Here is a 12,964-nt window from a genome sequence, read left to right on the forward strand (position 1 = left end):
TTGACAGTAACGATAATTCCATGCAATAAAGAAAAAAAAAAGTGAAGTGGTTAGAGTACCTGACTTGTGAGCGAGAGGACGTGAGTTCGAATCCTGCTCTCGGGCACGTTTTTTTTTTCAGCTCATTATTTTCTTTATTATGGTATAAATGCCTAATTTAGTTAATTCCACCTTTGCGGGCATCGGAACGAATTACAGTTACTCCCTTGAGGACCATCGGGCAGGGGTAACTGTTAGTCCCCGAAGGAGTAAGCGCATGGGGAGTAACAGTTCATCCCATGTCAGTTCGTCCCCAAAAGGACTAATGGTTGTGGCAAACCAGTTAGTCCCCAAAAAGACTAACCTCCCTACCCCTTTTAGTCCTTTTTTTCTTAGAGTGTACGAGTCATGAGATCTACAATCGAATTCGGAATCAGCGGTGTCTAATAAATCAATCTTCATAAAACACGCTAGCTGAGAAAAGCGATAACCGCAGTCACTTCTCCTAGCTTGCGAACTTCACGCGTTATCACGAGTCAAGCCCAGTTTGCTGCTAGGTTAGAGCCGTGGCTTCGATAGGCGCCGTCCTGACGCAAAGCTTTTGGGGCAGCTTTTGGGAATCCCGCCAAATCATTGAAAAATTGTGCGCCCGACGCAAAACCCAAACGCAGTTCGCATCTCGCGCATTCTCCAGCGGCTTTGACGCTATTTCTTTGGGGCCCCAAACGTTTGGGGCCTCTATTCTGAAAATCTCTTATTCCGGCGGTGGTTTTTAAACTTCACATTTTTTTTCTTAAGATGACCAATCTAAATCTGGCTGACATCACCGTTATTATCATTGGACTATTCCGATGGAAACCTCTGGATGTGGAGTAAGTTAAGCAGTGGTCTGCATAATAAATAGAGCTACGTTAATTAACCTTTCAATAACTGATCTGAGGTGGCTAAAGCAAATGAGTAGATTGGAGCCCTTCCTCGGGATTTTCTAGCCGAGGGATAAATTTTTACGGAAGGTGCTTCTGTAAGAGCTATGCGAACAATTATGTTGTAATTAAAGGCTCTCTGGAAGCATAACGGGCGCGAGAAAAGAGTGTCGGTAACATCGGCCATACCGCGCCCAGCCTTTTTGTGATATTGTCATCAGCGGTATGGCTCTGTGAACATGTTCCTTTCGGCCAGTTCGCTATCAATCTTTGTTCACGTTGTCTTTATAAGGCAAGCATTTTAAAGTTTTGATGTCAATATAGCAGTGAATAGACAGTTCTAGAATAGCGTTTGCGGCCTTACGCAAATTAAGCACCTTTGCCGAACGTTACATTACGCGTCCTTTAGAGACATTTAGTTTGCCGCACAGGAACGAAAACACACGTAAAGCGGGAGACACATGGTCCGATTCGCTGTCCGATCCGGCGTGCGACGCGCCGGAACGGCAGCCGGAATCGAGGTGTTTTGCCGTGCCGAAGCGCCGGATCGGACGTCCGGCGTGCGACAAACCGGGCAGATTTTCATCGTCCGACGCGCCCGACAATCGCACCGTCGTCTGGCCACAGCCAATGACAGCGCGGCTGGCATGTGACGTTCTCTGACGTTCCCTATACACGGAGGCGGCGCTGGCCGGCCGGTTTCTCGCAGTGCTTTTTTTTTTCCTTGCCTGCTGCAGTTTATTTCCGACACGAAATAGTTACCAGTTCAGTAAAATTACCTCGAACGTGTGCCTGTTATGCAAAGCAGCGCCTAATACACTAGCACCAAGCTACTGGCAAGATCGGGAGCCGCGACACGAGGGCATTTCGTGGGCAGACAGCACACACCGACCGTGTGAGCGAGGCTGCTCGCTTCGCTTGCACGTTTGCCCTTCGCAACGACTGCGTCGAGTAAACCAATTGTATTTAATTACGGGTGACCCAAGTGTACAGTGTTAATTGTTTTGGCAAACATAAGCGCTCTTCGACTAGCTCGGGTTGGATCGCAAGCGCCGTCGGCCGCGGCGTCTGCCTAGCTAGGCCGACCGGCCCTATATCGCTGGCTGTTAGCGTAGTCGTCAGTGGACGACGCGCCGTCCTGAAGTGTTCTGTCACTCGCAGGGGCATAACGTTATTGGCAGTGTTCGCTTAAAGCGACGCAGTGTTGTGCAGAGTTGTTTATATTGCATTTCTCGACGTGGCTCTGAAGTCAAGCTGGAGGGCTGGATCTGGGCGGAGCTTACGCACCGCTCAATCTTTCGGATGCACGCACCGTGTGTCCCGAATCGTCGTATGCCGCATGCCGGAGCATGCGGCGCCGCACGTCGGATCGGACGCCGAATCGTACCGTGTGTCTTCTGCTTAAGACGTTATAAAAGAGGGCGTGGTCTGGTGCCTCGTGCCAAATGTATACAAGCCAATGCCATCCATTAGCAACCATCCTGTTGCTGTTATGCAGCAGCATCACGTTAGGCTTACGGGCGCCGGATTCGCCGAAAGATCTGAGAAATTGGACGCTCTACACGCTCATAACTAACTTTTCAGGAGAGTTTAGAGAAGGCAAAAGCTCATTCTGGTAGATAGTGGCAGTTAACGCCAGTCAGTGTGTAACCATCACGAGAATTCACGAGAAAACGGTTTCACGTGTTGTAGGACACTGTGCCACAAGATGTCAGTGCTGTCCTTGTGACTGGCGCCTACGTTTGGCGTAACCAGGCACTTCTGTAAAGAAAAAAAATGGTAGGCGACCGTAGTCTTTGCGTTAGCTGTGTCTCAGCGGCACTCGCGCCTCGGGTTTGGCGTTTTTAGGTTAACTTTAGGGGAACGCAACGAACGAACCGAACTCATAGGCAACTGTTTTATATTAATTAACTGACGGAATATCATGCCACATTCCCGTGTGTGACGTCATTAGTGACGTCATTGCTTCCGCTTTATACTTCTGCGTTTCCAGGAATTCCACTAAAGTGCTCACGTGGCGTGTCTCTAAAGACTACGATTATGTGCTTTGCTGTACCGTAATCAGTGATTTATAATTATTAATAATTATTCCAGACACTTCAGTAACTCAACTCGTAATTTGTGCTCGGATATCATATCTATGAGGAAACACATGAATATTGGGGTGCACTATTTTTTTCTCTGACTGTGATTTATAATGAACTTCGTCCCTGGTCGTCTCAGTAATGTCTAATTAATAACATAAGACCACTTGTGACTAAATTTAAGCTCTGATATCATATCTATAACGAAACCCACTAGTTTTGTCCTGTACTATTTTTTCAATATTTTTCTGATTTATTTTGAAGTTCCTCCCCGGTCGTTTCTGTAGGTGAACTGCAAGTGCTGCGCAAGAAACACGAGTGTCACTCGACGTTCGTGCCATTAATAATGCGTGTGTGGACAAGCTAAAGCTTTCTAATATTCGTCAAAATGAATATTTCGCACTCAGCACATAGTTATTGTATTCTGCAAGGCCCCTGTGAATGAATGCTCGCGCCTTTGGGCTGACTCTAATTGCTGTCGCTCTTGGACGACTCCGCTAACTTTTGCTGCGTGTTAGGGCCCGTACATGGTCGCTCCGCCCGTCCGTTCCGCCCTCGCCCGGCCGCGTGCGGAAGCCCGAAAGGCGGAAGGTGTCGCAAAATTCGATGCACGCTCAATCCGCACGACCGGAACGCACGCGCACTCCTATTGGGCGACGCGGCCTGTTGACAGCTGGCAACCGTTCGGCGGAGCAAAGGTGTTCAAGGTTGGCAACGACCTTTGACAGCAGACGACACTGGCATATTTTTGCAGATCTGATTTCAAGTTTCCGCGTTCCGGTGAAAAGGCGACTCTAGGCTGCCGCATGCTGTTCTTCAACCGTATGTGTTGCATTGGCACCGTCATCCTTCTTCGAAACATTGCACAGTCGTCTTATCTGCGCCACCTTTTACAGATGTATTGCAATCGCATCACGTCGCAGCAGGCGACGTATTCTCGGATGATTACTTTCAGTGCACGCTGCCTTGGCTGGTTGAACAAAACCTCTCTAATTATCCAACGTGATGCGTTCTACGTCACGCGAAACTGAGAGTGTCGCCGGAAGCGCGGTGGCGCGGTTTCTGTAGTGCTAGTGACAGCTTGCAAGAATACGGAACGCACGCACATCTGTCGCGGAATGCATTTGCGTAGGTCGCCAAGACGCACCTTTTTACCACTGAGCACGCGTGTGAGGCTCCGAGTACAGCTTGCTGACACGCTTGCTCGTGCTTTTTTTTTTTTCACTCTGCCAATTTTAAGAGAGTGCTTAAAGCAGTTGGATTCATGGAATGCATTTTCCTTAAATTATTTGCTCAGCGATGACTGAAGTTCTCACCGTGTGCAAAAAAAAAAAAGTTATGCATAAGTGGTTAACTTCATGCAGCAAGGAATTGAAGGTTAAGCAGTGAAGGAATTGAAGGTTAAGCAGTGAATCTACAATTCATTATGACTGGCTTAAAGCAATATGTATGTATAGCGGTGACCTTATGCAGATATATGCATACTCATGAGATATGTTTCCAAGGGGAGTACTTATTTGAAAGCATATAATTTACATTGCTGATAGGAAAACTTATTTTGAGTGAAATCAAACAATTGCATTCTTTCTTGCCAGCCTGGCTACCCAATATGTTGCCAGCTTACTACTTAACATACCTAATTTAACATTTCAACAATGTACAAACATTACCAAAGCACACAAAATTAAGCAGTACCTTGACAGGCATGCTCCCTCTCTCACCCATGGCACCAAACAAGGATATTCGACTCGAGATTGTTTGATACTGTCGGCATCATACATGCGTGCTCTATTTTGATTACTCTACTTATAAAAAATAAGCTCTAATCAGGTTATATGAGTTAGTTGGGCATGAGCTGCATGTTGTTTATGTATTTATGTAGTAACAACCTTGCTAGCTCATGCACAGCCATATTTTAGGAAAATGAAAAATGCATAGCATAACATAAACAGCTTGCTAGTGCCTGTATTTATTTGAGAGCAAACCGACATTATCAAGTGTAGCTTAGCAGTGAGCTCAGTGACCTCTTGTGGTGTGAAAAGGTTGATGTAGTTAGTAGTTTTGTGTTTGTCTTTCTTACTTAGTTGCTGTTTTAACATGCACATGACAATGAAATGAAGGTGCGTAGGGCAGAAGACAGGGCCACACAAAAAGCGAGGAAACATTCTTTGTCATTTTTTTATTTCCATAACAAACCAGCGAATAGTTCCTTAGGTTCAGTTTTGTGAATAATGCACAAGGTGTTCTGCGTAAAACTGAAAGATTGTAGTGCTCTATTACCTATACACTATTTGGGTAGCCAAATGAACGATACTCCCATTAGCACTGTGAGAGCACAGAAATTTGCAGTCAAGAGGCCGCAGTGGCTCAGCCTCTGTGCCAAATGTAAAATTGTTCCAAAAGAAAACATGCATACTGGTGAATTGGGTATGCATTCACATCTGCTATTCAAATCCACACATCACAAGTAATCTTTCATTCCTTGGCACATTTCTCACCATTGTACAGACTTTGCTTCAGCGCTCTTTGTGTGCAGTAATATAACTTGGTAAATCAAAGCTGCGGTTATTCAGTACACTGAAAGCAACTTTGCGTGTGGGTTAGATAAAAATAATGCTCCTACATATGGGTCAGCTTAGTATTATCAGCCGTTTTGTTTACTAGTTCACTGTTACGCCTGAACTATACGGTGCCACTGGACAATGCTGTATCCCTGTAGGCACGCTAGAACAGCTTGGATATGCACAAACAATCCTTTACATCGCACTTAAATTAAGGTGGTGTAGATTTGCTGTCACAATGTGCTTGTAAGCATAACTGCCGAGCATTCAAAAAAGTGTTTGAAATGTAAGGGTGGATGCTCAGGTTTGCAGGTGTGACATTTTACATTTATAGTGCAAGGACACACCGACGAACAGGAGGGATACCACACAAATCCTCGTGTTGTGACCTCGCAGTCACAATGCAAGTAGTTTTCAGTGGTGTTTAGCTATAAACATGTGAAGCAATCTGTAAATTCAAAACTGTATTAATTAAACTGAGACACCATGAAAAGCAACATAACACTACGGTGTACACATTTTTGTCACATCAGCTCTTTGTGGTGCAGGTCAAATATGTGTACAAGCTATTTGTAGGAAGCCTATCCAATATAAACAAGAAACTTGCAGGCAAGGTAATCACAACAAACCAGCTGAGACGGTGGTACTATTCTACTTGTTTTCGTTTGTGATAGCACAAGTGTTCCCACTTGTGCTGCTGGATGGTTGAGACTGATATGCTCGCGAAGGTTTGGGTCATTCACATTTCAAGGGATGAGTAACTGTTACATACATAAATCATCTTCCTCTGCATGCAGCCGCTGTGGCTGGCAGTCGATCCCGTAGCCACATGCTTAGCAGCCAAACACCACAACCACTAAGCAATCACGGCGGGTAACTGCTCCTCAGGTTGTGCAATCTGTGTGGCTGTATCAAAGCACTGATGTAACACGTGTTTCAGTGGGGTCCAACTACAGCACAGAAGTTGTGGTGCAGCTCTTCCTAATGGCAACATGTGTTGCAGCTGGGATACAAAGAGTTGAGCCTTTGTATCCGATGAGCATATGGTAAGTGGAAACTTTGTTTCCACTTCTAAAAATTTTTGAGTATGTTCTAAATGACATGAGCCAATGTTGTAATAGGCTATTTTAATTTTTATAATAGCTGTACACGTTTGTGTACATCAAGTACACCATGAAATAACAGTCATCGGGGTATGCTTGAAAGGCACCTTCAGCATCTGCACTTCAAACCGCAGCTATGTCGTAGCCATTGTAGGTGAAACAGCAGTAGTCAACGCGAAATTGACCGCCACTTTAGCAGTTTGCATGCAAACACACATTCATGTGGTGGCATTGTTTATTTTGGTTACCTGGCCCAGGCAAGTAATGCGAATAGGAGAACAATTATCAAACATCATTAGCTTAGTTAGGCCCAAAATACTCAGTCGGGTAACTATTCATAGCAGTAGTCGAGGGCACGCTTGAAAGGCACCATTAGCAGTCTGCACGTCAAAGCGCAGTCAAGTCGTCGCCACTGTTGGTGAAACGGCAGCACTCAATGCGAAAATGACAGCCACTGTTGGCAGCTTGCATGCAAACACACATTCATGTGGTGGCATTGTTTATTTTGGTTACCTGGCCCAGGCAAGTAATGCGAATAGGAGAACAATTATCAAACATCATTAGCTTAGTTAGGCCCAAAATACTCAGTCGGGTAACTATTCATAGCAGTAGTCGAGGGCACGCTTGAAAGGCACCATTAGCAGTCTGCACGTGAAAGCGCAGTCAAGTCGGCGCCACTGTTGGTGAAACGGCAGCACTCAATGCGAAAATGACAGCCACTGTTGGCAGCTTGCATGCAAACACACATTCATGTGGTGGCATTGTATATTTTGGTTACCTGGCCAAGGCAAGTAATGCGAATAGGAGAACAATTATCAAACATCATTAGCTTAGTTAGGCCCAAAATACTCAGTCGGGTAACTATTAATAGCAGTAGTCGAGGGCACGCTTGAAATGCACCATTAGCAGTCTGCACGTCAAATCACAGTCATGTCGCAGCCATTGTTGTATTTGTTTATCTCACGGCAAGTAACACCAATGTAAGCACAATTATTCACCCTGAATAGCTTTGCTAGCATTGTTTGTACTAAAAAATTCTGAGTGAAGTTGAATGTGTTTTATTGAGGCAATTATTTAATTCACAAGCCATCGGCATAGTGATCGACGGCCAGGTTCAAACAATGACATTTGTGAAGTAATAAATGGTGAAAGTTGCAAAAGCTGTCAGTGCACTGCTTTGCTGGGCTCCATTTACTGAAAAATGTCTTTGCAACGACAAAAGCATCAGACAGGAAATGACACCCCACTGCACAATGTTATTCGTGTTGAACTGTTTTGCCATCATATGTGATGGGCAGCGAAACCATCCGTTTACTAAGACTGATTGCATGAAAAATGCAACAGCATAGCAAGGTGTAGTTTCACAATATGGCACCCTTTCATGTGCACTTCTGGCGAGCTGCCACATGCACTGATGCATAAACATGAACTGAGGTAAGAGGCTAAGTTGCTGTGCAACCCCCATGACGCTTTTAAGAAAATCTATCTCTAAACCTTTCTGTTTTCATAGGCGATGAAAATCTGTTTTGAGCAAGTTGGTTAATCACACTGCAGCAACAACACAAGAACCAAGGACAGAAAACACAGCGAGTAGGCAGACTGAGAAGACGAGGTAGACCAGTGAGAAAGGTTTTAATGAGATGGAAGAGGCCTGCCCTGCCGTGTACATGAGTTAGTGCTTTGAATGAGATTGGTTTATGAAAATGTCTAATGACTTTCCTGAAAGAAAACTAGCAAAAGCAAATGCTAATACAATATAAAAGGACAGAAATAATGGTAAGCGCAAGCACGCATGGAAACAGGCACGTATTCACACACAAATGCGAGAACTAAGAAAAACAACAACGTAAAGAAATGTGGGAAATAGAAAAAAAATTGACAAACGCAAGAAAACATACATTTACAAACAGACGCGGGTCGAGGTATTATAGGAGCGGGTTCACAAGCTGCTGTGCTTACCTTCTCATGTTTTCTTTTTTAACCGTTCTCTTAACACTGTCTTGGGAATTTTTAATTGCATTCATGACATTAGTGCTCTCAGGCGCGTCCACATTTCACAGCGCTGAACGTCTTGACGTATGCAATTATAATGTTGTTCCCTAATTTCCCCCCCACCGATAGAAGCATCTTTAACCGTGCAGTAACAACTTTTGAAACAAACGATAGATGTACGAAGCAGAAAAGGCCGGTGTGATAGGGCTTCTCTATCGGGCTACTACATAAGAAAACGCAATCGGCAACACTTATGCTCAGCTCACTTCTGAGCACACGAACATCGCGTAGTACGACCACTTCTACACCCAGTAACGCTGCAACACATCGCACATATATATCACGATTTGTAGCTCGCAAACGCACTTCATAACGGCAAGAGCACAGCTCGAACGTCGCGGTCACCACGGCGCATCGCAGCCGGCAAAACGGCTCATACGCAGTACAGCACACGCAGAATGGCAGCGATAACTAGGCGATAAAAACTTATCGCTACTGATCGTATCGTTACTTCTGGTAAGTTGCGAAGGGCTGGCGTTCACCACACCGCGGCAACGATCGGCATACACAGAGCAGAAACCAAACGTGTACGCTGGGTGCGCAAATCGGACGCTACTTATTCCGCCACGACTTGAACGTGTGTGCTGCTCAGAATGCACGTGTATGTGATGGAGTTCTCGTCTGCGACGCACACGCGAAGCATGGCGCAAGAAATCACGAAGTCGACGGCTTGAAATATTTCTTCCGACGCTCTCGTAAACACAACACACACTTCCTGCGCTCCGTGTGTTTCTGTTGGCGATCGCACGCACTGATGAGGTCTGGAAGCGTACACCGGCTTGCTTCTTCCGATGACTATCTCCGTGGGTGCCACATATCTCTGGTAAAAATCACAAAAAGGAGAAAAAAATAGACTGTTTCTGACGCGGCTGTAGCCTAGGCCTTGCGTCCCCGCTTCACTTCGCTTCGAGCACGCGCCATGTTTGCTGTGACGACAGCCGAACTATCCGCCTCGGACCAGCCAATGAGAGACGAGCAGGCGGCCGGACGGGAAACTTGCGTCCGCTCTCCGCTCGCCAGTAGAGAGCTATCCGCACGCGACCGGACGAGGGCGGAACGGACGTGCGGAGCGACCATGTACGGGCCCTTAGGGGCCGTACATGGTCGCTCCGCACGTCCGCTCCGCCCTCGTCCGGTCGCGTGCGGATAGCTCTCTACTGGCGAGCGGAGAGCGGACGCAAGTTTCCCGTCCGGCCGCCTGCTCGTCTCTCATTGGCTGGTCCGAGGCGGACGGTTTGGCTGTCGTCACAGCAAACATGGCGCGTGCTCGAAGCGAAGCGAAGCAGGGACGCAAGGCCTAGGCTACAGCCGCGTCTGAAACAGTCTATTTTTTTCTCCTGTTTGTGATTTTTACCAGAGATATGTGGCACCCACGGAGATAGTCATCGGAAGAAGCAAGCCGGTGTACGCTTCCAGACTTCATCAGTGCGTGCGATCGCCAACAGAAACAGACGGAGCGCAGGAAGTGTGTGTTGTGTTTACGAGAGCGTCGGAAGAAATATTTCAAGCCGTCGACTTCGTGATTTCTTGTGCCATGCTTCGCGTGTGCGTCGCAGACGAGAACTCCATCACATACACATATATTCTGAGCAGCACACATGTTCAAGGCGTAGCGAAATAAGTAGCGCCCGATTAGCGCACCCAACGAACACGATTGGTTTCTGTTCTGCGTATGCGGATCGTTGCCGCGAAGTGGTGAACGCCAGCCCTCGCAGCTTTCAGACGTAATGATACGATCAGTAGCGATAAGTTCTTATTGCCTCGTTATCGCTGCCATTCAACGTGTGAGTCGTTTTTCCGGCTGCGATGCGTCGTGGTGACCGCGACGTTCGAGCTGTGCTCTTGCTGTTATGAAGTGCGTTTGCAAGCTACAAATCGTGATATATATGTGCGATGTGTCGCAGTGTTACTGGGTGTAGAAGTGGACGTACTACGCGATGTTCGTGGGCTGAGAAGTAAACTGAGCATAAGTGTTGCCAATTGCGTTTTCTTATGTAGTACCCCTATAGAGAAGCCCTATCACACCGGCCTTTTCTGCTTCGTACATCTATCGTTTGTGTCAAAAGTTGTTACTGCACGGTTCAAGAAGCTTCTATCGGTGGGGGGAGGGGGGAACTAGGGAACATCATAATAATAGCATACGTCAAGACGTTCAGCGCTGTCGTGAAATGTGGACGCGCCTGAGAGCACTAGTGTCATGAATGTAAACTTCTGGCAGCCTTGATCTTCATAATGTGGACATTAGTGTGAAGAGCAACAGCTGTGATATGGATTTTAAGATTACGCCAAACAAATAGCCTTACATTTGGGGGATGCAAGCGTCTTGCATAAGCTTGAACCTAAACTCTGGTTTTTGCTGGTGCCCGAGCATACAATCTGTTTGTGCAGACACCAGTGACATGGCAGCAGGCCTTATTGTGGATGAAAACCGCATGCTTGATTTTGGGTCTTACCAATGTGCCTTTACTGATAGAAGGTCATATGCATGTAAAAAGAAACGACACTGACCAGTAAAGCTTGGCCATATTATTTTCATGTTGGTATGGGTCTCAAAAGAAATACTTAAAGTCCCCTGCTAAATGTACGATCATCCTTGCTAAAAAATCATTGGCCCTACACTCCGTTAAGATGGATGATAAGTGAAGCTTGTCCTTTTGTATAACTAACCGTCTCCTTTGCCATTAACTTTATGTTTTTTTATGTTTTCTTGAATGTGCCTCTGTGATTAACAAGATGTGCATTGTGTGAATACTGGTGACATCAATGAAGTCAAGTTGTCAGTGAAACACGTTTATTGATCATCAGAAACTTCACTGCTCAATAATTTACAAGTGAGCAGAGTAGCCTCGTGATCGCTGTGGTATACTGCAAGAGGTTCGGTCACACATGTCATTTGCATATGTAAAATTACACACATCAATCTTATAGTAGTGGGTACGTTCACGTGAGTGCAACACCGCAGCGAAAAGCACTGAAACGTGAATGTAATCGGCCACTGTCTTTGCTTTGTTGACAGTGACGCACATGTTTATTGAACATCGGAAACTTCACCAGTCAATTTTTGGCAAGTGAGCCGAGTAACCTTGTGATCGCTGCGGTATACTGCCAGAGGTTCGGTCATCTTGATGTAATACATGTCATTTGCATTTGTCAAATTATACACATCCATCCATAGCAGGTACGTTCACCTGTGTGCAACACCGCAGTGAGAAGCATTCAAATGTGAATGTAGTCAGCCACTGTCCTTGCTTTGCTGGCAGTGAAGCACATATTTAACAACGGAAACTTCACGAGTAAATTTTTGGCAAGCGAGCAGAGTAGCCTTGTGCTCGCTGCAGTACACTGCAAGAGGTTCGGTCATCATGATGTCGAACATGTCATTTGCATATGTCAAATTATACACGCACGTCTTATAGTGGGTACGTCTGTACTCCTTGCTTACGTAATGCCTCTATGACTACTGGTATCTCTACTGATTAAAATGCCTATGAAAGTCATATAGACAGGCTCATTGTACTCTGCAGATTTCTCAATAACCTGATTAATGACATGGATGGGATCCATTGTAGAGCATCCCTTCCTGAAGCCAGCCTGTTCCCTTAGTTGACTAAAGTCCAGTGTTGCCCTTACTCCCTTGGAGATTATTTGGCAAATATTTTATATAATACCGGGAGTAAGCTAATGGGCCTATAATTATTCAATTCTTTAACGTTTCGCTTTTTGTGGATTAGCAAAATGTTTGCACTCTTGCAGTCGACAGACACTTTGTATAAAGAGCCGCCAGTTTTCCTAGCACTATGTCTCCTCCATCTTTGATTAAATCGACTGTTATTCCATCTTCTGCCGCTCTTCCTCGTTTCATGTCTTGCAAGGCCTTTCTGACCTCATCACTAGTTACAGGAGGAGTTTCTCTATCCTGTTCATTGCTGTTTCTAATGGAGGTATCCCGACTCCTCTGGGCACTGTACAGGTCAGTATAGAATTATTCCGCTGCTTTTACTATACCTTCAAGATTGCAGATGATATTACGCTGCTTATCTTTCAGCGCACAGATCTTGGTTTGTCCTGTGCCAAGTCTCCTTGTCACTAATTTCAGGCTGCGTCCATTTTGTACAGCTTCAGTCTTTCTCACGTTATAATTTCGAATATCCCTGATTTTCACCTTGTGATCAGTTTTGACAGTTTCGTGAAGTCGCTTCGATAGGAGCCTGCAGAAGAGCCCGATCTGGTAGCGGCGAGAGCTCGGTCATGACTACGCCTGA

This window comes from Dermacentor albipictus, unplaced genomic scaffold (assembly GCF_038994185.2).
Source record: "Dermacentor albipictus isolate Rhodes 1998 colony unplaced genomic scaffold, USDA_Dalb.pri_finalv2 scaffold_11, whole genome shotgun sequence".
Classification (NCBI taxonomy): domain Eukaryota; kingdom Metazoa; phylum Arthropoda; class Arachnida; order Ixodida; family Ixodidae; genus Dermacentor; species Dermacentor albipictus.